Source organism: Bubalus kerabau, chromosome 1 (assembly GCF_029407905.1).
Source record: "Bubalus kerabau isolate K-KA32 ecotype Philippines breed swamp buffalo chromosome 1, PCC_UOA_SB_1v2, whole genome shotgun sequence".
NCBI lineage: Eukaryota > Metazoa > Chordata > Mammalia > Artiodactyla > Bovidae > Bubalus > Bubalus kerabau.
Genome location: NC_073624.1, coordinates 96,823,400 through 96,838,266, shown reverse-complemented (window position 1 = coordinate 96,838,266; position 14,867 = coordinate 96,823,400). Strand labels below are relative to the sequence as shown.

The following is a 14,867-nucleotide window of genomic DNA, read 5'->3' as shown; positions in this document are numbered from 1 at the left end:
AGGGAGGAAGAAGGAAACCGGATAATCAGAACCTGGAGCTTTGAGGGTTTGCTCTAGGGTGTGTTGGGGTTTTTGAATGTTTGCTTTTATAAAATAAGATTGAGGTAAGCCCTTTTTTTTTTTTTTTTTTAAGGACATAGTTATTTTCAAAGTTCACAGGAAAAAATACCATATGCCAAACTCCCCCCCTCCAAAAAAAAGAGCCAAGACTTTTGTTGCTACTGTACTTGAGTGAGGGGGTTGGGGGAGGTGGGGGGCAGGCACAAACCTGAGTAAAGTAGTTATGAAAGGAGTTAAGAGAGAATGTTGAACTAGGAGTCCACACAGACTTATCTTGAATCTAAGACCAGCCCTGTGACCTTGGAAACGTCCTTTAAACTCTGCTTCTTTCCCCTCTCCTCTGACCTCCAAGATTCAATCCAACCCTAATTTTTGATTTTTTAGTTATTCAATTAAAAAAATATTTTTAAAGTAAAGAGGAAGAAGATTATGCAACCATCTCTAGGGATTTCTTTATTTTTGATCATTGTGTAAAATTTCCCTGTTAACCTTAAAACATTCTTTCAGGCTATCCAGATGTGAGGAGAGAAGCAGCAGGGGAAAAAGGAACCTAGAAAGTGGAAGGGATTTTGCCTTCACCATATTGAATCAAATACAACCTTTTAAAACACAGAGCAGCTTCGAAGTTCCCTAATATCCCAGTTTGGAGTTTTAGTTAATCTGTCGCCAGGAGTTGAAGGGGGAAAGAAATTCTTCAAAGAGCCATCACTGATTCTAGAGCTAGAAGGGCCCATCACAACCTCAAAAGGCAGGCTTGTTATAAAGACTGCATTAAAAAGCATCCTCCTGGCTATGGTAGCTAGACCAAAGATTAAACAGCTTTCCCCAGGTCCCTGCTACCTCCTTTGGGCTATTTGAGGTGCTTGCTGTATTTTTTAGCCTTTTTTTTTCTTTCCCTGCAAGACTTGTCCTTCATTCTCTTGCTTCTCTGATGTAAATAGCTTTTCAGAGCACAATTTCCAGACAAATCTTCAAGTGTTAGCCAAGGGTCAGTTTGCCAATACTGTTTTTTGTTGTTGTTATTTCCTTCAAAATAAGAGACACCCGGCAGTGACTGATGCTGTCTTCAGAGAACGCTGTGGCATTATAGGAGCCCTGTGCAGCCCTTCATTTCTCCCCTGCTAATATGCTTCCTTAGTTTGCTTCAAAGCTTGTTTACCAACTTTAGCTTAGTCCCCAGACTCTCCTCCCTTCACCCCACCCCCTGCATTGTGCATTTCAAAAGATAGAGAGAAATAACAGCCTCTTCTCAGCCCTCTCCAGTGAAGGCAGCAGAAACAGCAGGGCCAATATGTCAAATTGTACAGCCTTCTCCAAACCTTTGCCCAGAGATATTTCAGGTTAGCAAAAGGAAAAGCCACTTGACATATAGCCTCTTTTCCAAGGGCTTTTGACAGACTGGGAGGCTCCAGGGCTGCCTCTTCCTTGCGTGCACACATACACATACACACACACAGGTAAGAGTAAATAAACAGGGTTTAGTTCTTCACCACAGATGATACAAACACCAGTATTACATCTACTGCTGCTGCTGCTGCTAAGTCACTTCAGTCATGTCCGACTCTGTGCGACCCCATAGAGGGCAGCCCACCAGGCTCTGCCGTCCCTGGGATTCTCCAGGCAAGAACAGTGGAGTGGGTTGCCATTTCCTTCTCCAATGCATGAAAGTGAAAAGTGAAAGTGAAGTCCGTCAGTCGTGTCCGACTCTTCACGACCCCATGGACTGCAGCCCACCAGGCTCTTCTGTCCATGGGATTTTCCAGGCAAGAGTACTGGAGTGGGATGCCATCGCTACACGCAACCAAAATAAATGGGATGTACACATGAAGATTTGTTATAGTTACAGCCCTACCCTCAAGCCATTTATAGTCAAAGGCAGTATTTCTCAAAGCATAATCCAAATATCACCTACATCATAATTACTTGGGTGCCTATTTTAAAATGCAGATTGCTGGGCTTCGGTCCAGATTTCCTGAATCAGGATATCTGGAAGCAGCACTCAAGAATCTATTTTTCACAATACACCTCGTATAATTCTTAGGTACAATAAAGTTTCTGAAACCACATATTACTTTGAATAAAGGTTTTTTAGGAATTTACAAGGAAGATAATTACACTATTTGAGTTTTAAGGACCCCAGTCCTTAAAAGAAAATCTGCACATTCACCACAAAGAGTATAGCCTAGTAGCGATTAAGAACAAGAGTATAATAAAGTGCAGTACCCAAATCATAAGATCATTTAAAGGTATAAATGGGAAATGCATTAAAGTGTTTGAGTGTTAAGTCAGCACTCGATACATTTTAGCCATAATGAGTAAACCGAGGACGCCTACCTAGTACACAGATGACGTGATGCACACGACACGCAGCACAAGATTTTCCCCATCCACCATCTTAACTCCTCGATTCCTTCCTTCTAAAATAGCAATTTCAAAGACACTTCAAGGACATCCTCCTCAGTCAAGGTCAGGCATCCAAAAAATAAAAAAGAAATGGCTGCTCTTTACTTAACCTGGGTAAATCACAATGCCAGCTGGGAAAAGAAAGTAGATTTCTAGATCTGCTGTCATTTGTTTGCCTAGCCCTATACCCTCCACAGATTGATATTATGATATGTCCTGATCAATTCTGAGCGTATTTATTGATGTCCCATTTTACCAATAAAAGATTCATTTGAGAGTTGTCACTACTTACAAAGGGCTTCCCCAGTGGCTCAGTGGTAAAGAATGTGCCTGCAATGTAGGAGATCAAGGTTTGATCCCTGAATCAGGAAGATCCCCTGGAGGAGGAAATGGCAACCCACTCCAGTATTCTTGCCAGGAAAATCCCATGGACAGAGGAGCCGGGTGGGCTACAGTCCATGGGGTCGCAAAGAGTCAGACGCGACTGAGCACACACACGCTGCTTACAAATGACCTTCATCTCTGAAGATACAGCCTGGGGACTCTAGGAGTTAACTCACCCAAGATTTCAGCATAGACTGAGTGATTGCTAGTGGGTTCTAGTGGCATTGTCTCTGCTAGGACATGGGAAGAGGAGAACAGCCAGTAAGTACAAATAGCACAGTGGAGGACTCCCCTACTTCCCCCCATACCTCGATCAGGTAGGGGAGAGTCAAATAAGGGCAATCTAGGATTTCCTTCCGCATCTGAGGCTAACAGGGACCCTGTGATCTAGAGCCAAGCATAATCCCATCTGCCTGCTGCTTTCTGTTTGTGGACAATAGTTAACCTGTATGAGGAGGGACATAAATTTCAACCTCCCTCCACCTCATGCAGCTGAGTGAGGGCACAGGGCTCTGTATTCAGCCTCTGAGAGAATTATTTTGATAAAGGACAGCACATGGGGGATTTTAGCCTCCCTAGAGAAACAGTCCTAGGGAGACTCCCAGGTCTCTCTAGACTCCAGTCCTGAAAAGGCAGACTTCCAAGAGAGAAAACTGTAACCTCAACAGGTTCTGAGAAGGAAGAATTCAACCTTGGAATAAAGGTGGCGTAATTGTGCAGTTTTAGTTAACTCTCCGTCTGAAGAGATGACACAGGGTTGTCGATCTCCTTGGTGTCCAGCAGGTGGCGATACAATCTAAGGTTGCCTGAGACTGCAGTGGAAATTACTGGGCAGCAAGAACCTTCTAGGAGAAGGCAATGGCACTCCACTCCAGTACTCTTGCCTGGAAAATCCCGTGGACGGAGGAGCCTGGTAGGCTGCAGTCCGTGGGGTCGTGAAGAGTTGGACACGACTGAGCGACTTTCACTTTTCACTTTCCTGCATTGGAGAAGGAAATGGCAACCCACTCCAGTGTTCTTGCCTGGAGAATCCCAGGGACGGCAGAGCCTGGTGGGCTGCCGTCTATGGGGTTGCACAGAGTTGGACACGACTGAAGCGACTTAGCAGCAGCAGCAAGTACATTCCAGAGTCTTCTGAAGCCTGTGGCAGAGTAAGCAAGATGCCTTTGCTGCTCTCCAGTCCCCAGTCATCCTCACCCACATATTTCACTTCCTTTCCTTTCACAGAAACTTTAGCCTGAGACTGTGACCTGTCATCTTCTGGCTAGGAAGGGGTGATACAAAGGACTCTATAGTGGGCAAAAGATGGGAAGAGGAGGATCATGGAGACATTTGAAATCCAGGATCTGTGCTGTTTACCACAGATTCTATGTTGACAGTGAGGTGTCATTCCTGCCCATCTGGAAATGCCAGTATCTTAAATTCACGGAGGGATGACCCTTCTAAACTCCCACACATACATGAATCTCAAAGTGACACAAACAAGAACTGGAAGACCAGGCAGGATTCAGCACAGGTATCCAACCAACTGTCTATCACCTGTGGATGCCAGGCACCAAGTTAATGTATGGGTGGGCACCCTCCCTACCATTGGGCACTAGGCCATGACATCCAGTTGGGTACAGTCAGCCTACCAAGGCAAAGGGCATCCCAGAACGTTGTGCCCATCAGCTTCCCCTGCACAAACTGAATGGAGCCCAGAACTTATGAAAGCCCTCCTCCATACACTTAGTTCCTCACTGCGAGCAACAGGAGAAGGGGAGGCAGGGAGCGGGGGTAATGCCCTACTTTACCTAAAAACAGTAGCAGGGGCTCTTTACTCTTCCACTGGAAAAGGAAAGTCTGGAAATGGACCTTTCTGAATATGACCCAGAACTTCAAGTCAGAAGTTAAAAGGATAAAACAGTGTAAGATGGAAGTCGAGTAAAGGCAGTGCAGTGTGACAGAAGGAGCGAATTTGGGACAAGGACCACCTGGATTCTATCCGTCATTAGCTGCATTTCCTTGAGCAAGTCATTTCTTTTTTTCTGGGCTTCAGTTTCTTGTCTGTAAAATGAGGATGTTGGGCTAGATGATATCTAGACTATCTTCCTCTTCCAACATGTGCTATTCAATTTCAAGAAGTTATTGACTTTCTCTTGTTGAGGGTGACCAATCTAGCATCAGATACCCCCATGTGACCAGGCACAGTTACATCTAAGCTAAGGGAAGCAAGTACTAGAGGAGGGGGAAGTGAAAGTTCTGGGTTCCCAATGTCCCTCCCGACCCACTGTCTACTCCCACCACTAGGCCACAGGGATTTCGCACCACCACAGAGACTTGAAGATCAGAGGTCCAGACCTCCCAATCTCCTGCATACTGAGAAGGCTGGAGACTCTTGTCAACTTTGTAACTAAGAGAGTCCAAAACTTGTGTGTCAAAAAGAAAGTGGTGCTCATCTGGGTGACATCCATTGTATTACTGTCTACGGAGTTTGGATCTAATGCAGATCTGTGTCTGACCTCTGCCCCACTGCCCCCAGAACGGCCCATCCTCACTCAGGTCCCTTCCTGCCCATTCACTGGGCTGACTGCTGCTTCTCTGGCTGCTGGTGCAGGGTTCACCTGGTCCCTAGAAAAGGACCTGTGCCTGGATTTATTCTGTGAAGAGAGGTAGCCCTTTACTTTTACTTCCCCTCCAAACACTGTCTCACTCCCTTTGCCCAAGTGAGTTTCCATAGGATATTGGAAATTCCTCATTTACCAAAGGAGATATACTTTCCAGTATGCTGCTGCTAAGCTGCTGCTGCTAAGTCACTTCAGTCGTGTCCAACTCTGTGTGACCCCATAAAAGGCAGCCCACCAGGCTCCCCCGTCCCTGGGATTCTCCAGGCAAGAACACTGGAGTGGGTTGCCATTTTCTTCTCCAATGCAAGAAAGTGAAAAGTAAAAGTGAAGTCGCTCAGTCGTGTCTGACTCTTAGCGACCCCATGGACTGCAGCCCACCAGGCTCCTCCGTCCATGAGATTTTCCAGTCAAGAGTTCTGGAGTGGGGTGCCATTGCCCTCTCCTCCAGTATACCCAGACTTAAGAAAATATTCCTTTGCAGAATGGAGAATAGGGAGTCTGGGGAGATTCCAAAATGAAAATAGCAGTCTTTACATGAGGCCTGAGACCTACTCTCTTGATTTCCCCTCCACCTTGTCAGTGAGTGAGTGGTAGTCAATCAATCATGTCTGACTCTGCAACCCCTTGGACTATAGCCCACCAGGCTCTTCTGTCCATGAGATTCTCCAGGCAAGAATGCTGGAGTGAGTTGCTGGGCCCTCCTACAAAGGATCTTCCTGACCCAGGGATCGAACCCAAGTCCCATTATGTCTCTTGCTTTGCAGGTGGGTTCTTTATCACTAGCGCCACCTCGGAAGCCCTTCACAGCTCATACTCCATCACATATTTGAATATGCTATAATCTTTGGGGGAGGGGACAGGGAGATGCAATATCTTGAAGGAAAATAGGTATAAAACACGAATCCCTAAGAACAAATTTACAAAAAAAAAGTTTCACTTTCAAGGAATTGATAGCCTATAATAGTTATTTATTAACAATGGAAACAGTGACAGACTTTATTTTCTTGGGCTCCAAAATCACTGCAGATGGTGACTGCAGCCACAAAATTAAAAGACGCTTGCTGCTTAGAAGAAGAGATATGACAAGCCTAGGCAGCATATTAAAAAGCAGAGACATTACTTTGCTGACAAAGGTCTGTCTGGTGAAAGCTATAGTTTTCCCAGTAGTCATGTATGGATGTGCGAGTTGGACCATAAAGAAGGTTGGATGCCAAAGAATTGATGTTTTTGAACTGTGGTATTGGAGAAGACGCTTGAGAATCCCTTAGACTGCAAGGAGATCAAACCAGTCAATCCTAAAGGAAATCAATCCTGAATATTCATTGGAAGGGCTGATGCTGAACCTGAAGCTCCAAAACTTTGGCCACCTGATGTGAAGAGCTGACTTATTAGAAAAGACCCTGATGCTGGGAAAGACTGAAAGCAGGAAGAGAAGGGGATAAAAGAGGATGAGATGGTTGGATGGCATCACTGACTCAATGGACATGAGTTTGAGCAAACTCTGGGAGATGGTGAAGGACAGGGAAGCCTGGCATGCCGCAGTCCATGGGGTTACAAAGAGCTGGACATGACTGAGCAACTGAATGACAATAGTTATCTATTGATACATAACAAATTACCTCAAAAGTGACTTAAAAGCAACAAGAAACATTCTCTCACATGGTTTCTGTGGGTCAGGAACTCAGAGCCACTTAGCTGGGGGGCTCCGGCTTGATGTCTCTCATGGCACTGTAGTTAGCACATCAGCTGGGGCTGTAGTTAGTTGACAGTTGGATGGGGTTGGCCACTGCATGCTGCAAGATAACCCACTCACTTCATGGGAGTGAACTCAAATTCTGGCAAGTTGGTGCTGGCTTTTGTTGAAAGACCTCAATTCCTTTCCACATGGATCTCTCCATAGGCCTGCTTAAGTGTCCTCCTGACATGGTGGCTGGCCTTCCTCACAGCAAATAACCCAAGAGAGAGACCAAGGTGGAAACGGCCATGTGTTTTATGACTTAGCCTCAGAAGTTACGCATGTCAGTCCCAGAGTATTGTGCTGATCACACAGGCCAGCCATGATTCAGTGTAGAAAGAGAACATAGAAGGGCATGGATACCAGGAGATGAGGCTCTTTGGGCCATCTTGGAGTCTGGCTATCTAAACCACCTTGGATATCAAAATTACCATAAATAATATATTATGCTAAACAAAAGAGGTAGACTATATAGAAACCTGCAAGAAATTTGAATATGCCATGATGGGGCAAATTTCATAGTTTTTCACAAAATGTTGTTAAATAAACAACTTCAGGAGATTCTGTTTTCATTGAAACTCGGTTCTGCTTTACCTTTAAACTCCTTGAGAACATTCTTCAGAGTGGGCTAAGAGATTTCATGATTCCGTTGTGATCTCAATCTTCATTCAAAGAATGTAGGCCATGCTGCTATGTCACAGAGACCTGCAAAGAAAAGGGTTCAGATGAAGTAACAGGCCAGAAGCAGATGGGGTAGGTAGTCCTTGACTGGTGAAGAAGGCTTGCATCACTGATCCAAGGTGGCTGCTTAGTCTGTCCCCACATCCCAGCAAGCAGAGGAAGAGAAAGTAGATGATCACCTTTCCTTTTTAAGAACATGACTGACAAGTGACACACATTGGTTTACTCACATTGCATTGAGCAGAGTTAGCTGTGTGTGCAACCCTTAACTGTTAAAGGGACTGGGCAGGGTACGCTACCCAGCAACCATGAACCCTGTTAAGACTCATTGTGTGGGTGGCAGAGTGGAGGGGTCATATTATTAAAAGGAAAAGGAGTCTAGATTCTTGGAGACAGTGCTGCTACACCTACAAAATATAGTTCTCTGGGGACAGGTCAGGTGACTGAGGTTAACAAGTAATTGGATCACATCTTCAGATACATTTCAAGAACTGGATGTACATTAAAAGCAGGATCGCAAGGAGTACTATCTTGCTACAAGACTATCTTGTTTTATTGTGTTTTGTTTTGCCGTACCTCATGTGGCATGGGGTCTCTTAGTTCTCTGCCCAGGGATCAAACCTGTTCCGCCTACAGTGGAAGTGCAGAGTCTTAACCAGGGAAGTCCCTGGAAAATTATCTTGTCCAAAAAAAAAAAAAAATTATGGGGCTCCCTTGCTGCTCCAGTGGCTAAGGCTCCACGTTCCCAGTGCAGAGCCTGGGCTTGATCCCTGGTCAGGGAACTAGATCCCACATGCCACAGCTAAAGATCCCTAATGCAGCAACTTAGACCCAAGGCACCCAAATAAATAAATAGATTTTCTTTTTAATTTAAATTATTTGTCACAGAGTTCAGACACTGGTTTTATAATACCACTGTGCTGTTTACCATTCCTTTTTTTTTTTTTAAGATTTAGTTTATTCACATAATGTTTACTGATCTAGGCAAAGTGTTAGGCAATGGGAAAACAAAAGTAAACAAGATCCCCACAGAATTAAGTCCAGTGGGAGAGGCAATTAAACAATGGTATACCATACAGTAAGGTAAGGGCTATGACACAGAAATCTGGGGTACTGGGTTGGGGATTAAGGAAGGCTTCTTGGAGGAAGAAATATCTGTGTTGAGAACTGACCTATAAAATACATTCCATTCCATTCAGAGAGCACATCGGACTTTGAATACATTTCAGATTCCTCAGACAAACTGAATCAGGCTTTAATATGTGCAGTCAAGCACTGTGGGAGGTAATTTTACGTATAGTATATTAGTTTAATTCTCCAATAAATCTATGAGGAAGTTGTTTTGTCCATCTACAGATGAAGATACTGAGACCCAGAAAAGTTAACTTCCTAAGGTCACACATCTATTAAGTGAGAGAGGAGGCATTCAAACCCAGGTCTTTCCAGTATAGAATGCACTTTGCCTTTGCAAATTTAAAGTACATTAACAAAAAGCAAGAGGCAGGTGGAGAAGGGAGTGACAGAGGATGAGATGGTTGGATGGCATCACCAATTCAACAAAAAGCAAACATTAGCATTAGAAATTCTATATGAAACATGCATTCATAAAATATTTTTAATTGTTTCTACCATATGTGATGGGGAAATAGTGGAAACAGTGGCTGACTTTATTTTTCTGGGCTCCAAAATCACTGCAGATGGTGATTGCAGCCATGAAATTAAAAGACACTTACTCCTTGGAAGGACAGTTATGATCAACCTAGACAGCATGTTAAAAAACAGAGACATTACTTTGTCAACAAAGGTCTGTCTAGTCAAGGCTATGGTTTTTCCAGTGGTCATGTATGGATGTGAGAGTTGGACTATAAAGAAAGCTGAGTGCCAAAGAATTGAATGCTTTTGAACTGTGGTGTTGGAGAAGACTCTTGAGAGTCCCTTGGACTGCAAGGAGATCCAACCAGTCCATCCTAAAGGAGATCAGTTCTGGGTGTTCACTGGAAGGACTGATGTTGAGGCTGAAACTCCAATACTTTGGCCATCTCATGCGAAGAGCTGACTCATTGGAAAAGACCCTGATGCTGGGAAAGATTGAGGGCAGGAGGAGAAGGGGATGACAGAGGATAAGATGGTTGGATGGCATCACTGACTCAATGGACATGGATTTGGGTGGACTCCGGGAGTTGGTGATGGACAGGGAGGCCTGGTGTGCTGCAATTCATGGGGTCACAAAGAGTCGGACACGATTGAGCGACTGAACTGAACTGAACTGAACTGAACCATGTGTGAAACAGGAGAAAAGGGAGCAGGGCACAACTTTTGAAAGAATGACATAACCCAAGGACACAACATAAACTGATTAGAATCAAATGGGTCCAAGGTGGCAGACAAGTCAACTTCCATTAACCTTTGATTGACCATGCAAATAAACCTTGCTCCTCAGTGTATGCTCATTGTAATACATCAGCAAGCTAAATGACACACCCAGAGGTTTCATGACAGTGAAAGAGGTTTCACGACAGGATGACCATCAAAGATCAAAAAGTGGGCAGTGGCCCAGTTCCAGGAAATCTCCACCCCTTCCCCCAATAATTGGAATAATCTTCCCATTCATTAGCCTATGAAATTACCCAGCCCATAAAAGCTAACCACGCCACATTTCGAGGCAGCAGTTGCCCTCTGCAATGGCCCACATTCTGTCTGTGAAGTGTCCACTTTTTACCTATCCCTTTGTCTCTCACTGAATTCTTTCTGTGACGAGACATCAAGAACCTGAGTTTCATTAGGTTCTGAAACCAGGTCTGTGATCTCAGTTGGAAGACTGTGGGCTTTGGCCAGGTTCGAGTCCTGGCCACATGGATTCAAGTCCCAATCTGAGATAAATGGTTTCATATGTACATCCAAATGTATTTTGTTTCTAAATTGCACGAAGATTTTGTAAATACCTTGTACAATTAAGTGCAAGACTATAGTCCAGACTGTGAGTGCAGGAATTCAGAACAGTGGGACATTACTGAGAATTAGTATGAACTGGGGACCCATATTCAGGGCTTGGGTAGGCCTTGATGAATGATACAGAGCATTCCAGACATGGGAAGGAGCAAAGATAAAGATAAACTGGGCATAATAGTGAGACAATACAGAAACACTGAGATTCAAGTGACAAACAGAGGTTGTGTTGGAAAGAGGCTTTTTCTGGGCCTCACAGGTACAGGAGGAGAGAGGCCTCGTGCCAGTTTACCATTTAAGTGGTCCTGGTAGCTCTGGCCCTAACCCCACCCCTTTCCTAGGAAAAAAAAATATATTCCAGCATTCCCAAGATCCCCCCTGCTCCACTATTATCATATTGCCACTTTGCCTACCAAGTATAGTATATTATTTTCTTAATGCTGGTCTGGGGCCTGTACCAACTGACAGACACACAGTCTTTGTTCCACTGAAGTTTCCAGACTAATGGGACTGCACACAGACAATTCAGAGAACGGAATGGGGCAAACTTATTCCAAAATAAGAGCATCGTGATTCCCCTTGAACGTCAAAGTGCTTATAGCTGCCCCACGAAGGGGCCGTGACAAGCTTTGCATGGGAGAGGAGACCAGGCAGGGCTGGGATGGCTTCAGGCTGGACGAGGTTACTTATTCCCCCAGATCCCGATCCCTGTCCTTAGTCCAGAACAGTCACTCGGAAAAGGGCTGACAGAAGGACTACTTTTCTTCCAAAGGAAACCTGCCTCTCCTGTCTCTCCCCGCAAATAAGCACTGAGTAGGAAGCTGACCAAAGGAAAAGGTAGGAGGTGCTGTTAGGGTCAGACAGGACCCAGCAACCTGGACCCAAGCCAGCGGAAACCACCATTGTCTGAGTTGCCTTCTCAATTTCCTGCCCCCTCCCAACATGCATACCCCATCAGGCCTCCTGCTCCATCACTGTGATTCCTAGGTGCCACCAAGTCTCCTAAAGTGAGAGGGAACACCCTCCAGACCTGTCCCCAGTGAGGAGGGGCAACAGACACGACTCAGAAATGCGGAGCACAAGGGAGGATGCTTCCAGATCTTAAAGGAGATCCAAGATACTCTTATCTCTTTCAACCCCCGCTCCTTTCTTCTAGTGCAGCTCACAGGAAGATCTGGAGTTTTCTGGCAAAAGTGAGCAACAGCTAGAAAGGGGAAGAGCTGGATGGGGACCATCGTCTATAGAGGTATCTGTGCCTCTAGACACGTCAGAGTGGTTTTATTTGTGGGGGAGAATTCGGCAGACTGGGTGTGCAATGGGTGTGTCCTGAGTGGAATGACTATCTACAACCCTCATAAGCATTTCTCATTATTACTCAGTTAAGATCTCTAGCCTCCAGGTCCTACCAGCCCTGACCCTGAGCACATTTCATGACCCTGAGGAGACCAGATTCGAGGTCCCAACTGATTCCCATTCCCAACCACTGGCTCCCAGCTCCTTGGCTCCTCCCCCATCACCGCACTCACTCCTCTGGCACGAGAGCTGGGCTTTTGGCTGGGAACTTAGCTCAGAGAGGAAATGGGCAGTTGGGAGGCGTGATTTATGTCTCTGACTTCACCCCCGACTGGAGCCCAAACATACTGACCCTCCCCTCAAGTGCCCTTTTGGCAAATTTCCTCCTCCTCTTTAGAAATCTCAGGCTTTTCTAGCTGGTCAGAGGTCAAGCAGGCGAACCATCCCGCATCCATTACCATCTCCCTCTCCACCACCCCCCTCTCTACCACTGCAACCGCTGTCCCTCCACCTCTGGCAGACTGGTAATGGAGGAATGCGTTGACTATACAGTCACCGCAGGAGGCAAGATTCCCCTATCAGCCCCAAACAATAGTGAAGTCCTTCTATGTATCTCATGGCCTTCTCTCCTGCTGTTGGACCAGTAGTTGGTGGAAACAAAGAGCCATTATAGCTCACTGAGAATTCTCCCTCTGGCCTCCTCTCAAGCTCCTTTTACAGATTTAAGGTAATCCCCATAGTCGTTTCTATCTCTAAAGACTTCTAAGAAGCATTCTCCAAGATATCAGAGTGTCATTTTCTCCCTAATCAGTAACATGTCACGTGACCTTGGCGCATATCTTCCTCTCCCTATTGTCGAGGGCTGGAAGGCACACCCCGCCCTCCCTCCTGCTAAACCTTCATCTAGAAACCCAAGCCAAAATCTTCCTGGGAAGTGAGAGTCCCCTAACTCCAGGGTCTCCCACCTTTACCCATTAGAAAATCCCACTAGAAATCTAATTTCCCCCTTTTCAGCTTTTTCAGATTTCTCATCAACCAAATGGCCTTGTTAACTTTAGAGGGTTGTTAAGATGAAATAGGAACATCAATTTGAAAGATACGCTGCCTCAGGGTTGTTGGGGTTTTTTTAGGTTAAATGAGGTAATACATGTAAAATGCTTAGATCTGCACCTGGTACTTGGTAACAGCTAATTTTTCCTGTAATACCTCAAAAATAGAGGAGGGACCCAAGAGTTTGCCCTTCCTAGACATCTATAATTCCTACTCTCATATAGCCTCCTCGAATGGGAAGCTCAGCTTTCTAGGTTTTCAAAGGGACACAGTTGAATGAATGAATGAGTCCATCCTCCATTCACTGTTCTGGGGTCTGGCCTTTCCTGGCCTGGCTGCTTTCTCATCACCCCCTGCAGAGCCTTTCCCCTAGAGCCCTGAGCTCATCCTAGTTACCAATGTTTGTTTAGTCTTGGCCCCACACAAGGACTCCAGCCCCCACACTGGTTTTCCCCACTGAGTTCCCATAGAGGAATCTGCATGGGTTGGAGATGGAACCTCAAGGATAATCTAGTTCAATCCTTTTGGCTTAGGAAAGACAAGATGGAGAGCCAGAAAAGAGGGCAGTCTTGCTTAAATTGGTACTTCCAAGTCAAAGACCTGGATTTCTCCCAGGGGGTTCCTGTCTGCCCTCAAGGCTAGAATTCTCATCCCTTTCTTTCTCTCTCCCTCTCAATGGGGAGAGTAAGTCACTATTTTTAACTGCCTAGAATGTAAGCGAAGGCTGGAGAAGGGCTCGAGGAAGTCCTTCCACACATATCCTATGGCTTCTTCTTCATTCCCTAGCTCTTTCCTAACTCCTATTTCTCACTCCTTCTTTCATCCCCTGCCCTCCATTTCTTCCCTGCCCCTAGTCACATTTATTTAGTTTCTGTGCTAACCTGCATCTCCTTTGCCTATCACTCAACAATAGATTTTGGGTTCAGTTTGGTTTTGTTTTTTATTTTTAATGAATCAGTGGCTCTCTGGGAGTGAATAATCTGAATCCATGCAAACACCCCAGGGCCCATAGTCAGGCACACATGACCAGCAACTTCTGTGAGCATCACCACCCCATAAACCATTTGAGCATTCCTTACGCCTCCACCGGTGAGTCTCAACTATTCCATAGACAGCAAAAGTGGGCTGGTTTCTCCTAAGAGAAGCCTGATTGCTTGGGTTTGAATTCCAGCTCTTCTACTTACCCTAAGCAAGTTACTTAAACTGTCTGTGCCCGGGTTTCCTCATCTTACTAGAGAGGTCAATGGTACCTCCCTCATAGAGTGGCAGTGCCAATTAAATGAGTTAATACACATTAAGCTTTTAGAATACATAGTATGTGCTATGTTAATAATATTTATGTGTATGTGTGTGTGTGTTCAGTCGCTTCAGTCACGTCTGACTCTTTGCAACTCCATGGACTGTAACCTGCCAGTCTCCTCTGTCCATGAGATTCTCCAAGCAAGGATACTGGAGTGGGTTGCCATTCCCTTCTCCAGGGGATCTTCCTGACCCAAGGTTTGAACCCACATCTCCTGCATCTCCTGAGTTGCAGGCAGATTCTTTACCTGCTGAGCCACCTGGGAAGCCCAATAATATTTATATTAATATATATATATATATAATATAGTATGTATAATAATAGCTTATGCTATTATTATCCATGTAGGAAAGACAATAACTCCAGGAAGCTGTGTCTCCACCCCCACCCCCATACATACCTGGATCAT

General features: G+C 45.2%; 1 long non-coding RNA gene across 1 annotated transcript; it reads right to left on the bottom strand.

Annotated features, from left to right (window-relative positions):
* Positions 1-3,878: 3,878 nt before the first annotated feature.
* LOC129641753 (uncharacterized) lies at positions 3,879-7,882 on the bottom strand. Its single transcript, XR_008709413.1, has 3 exons — positions 7,783-7,882; positions 7,113-7,246; positions 3,879-3,988 (listed from the first exon to the last, which is right to left on the bottom strand). It is a non-coding gene; the product is annotated as an uncharacterized LOC129641753 (long non-coding RNA).
* Between the last annotated feature and the right edge of the window lie 6,985 nt (positions 7,883-14,867).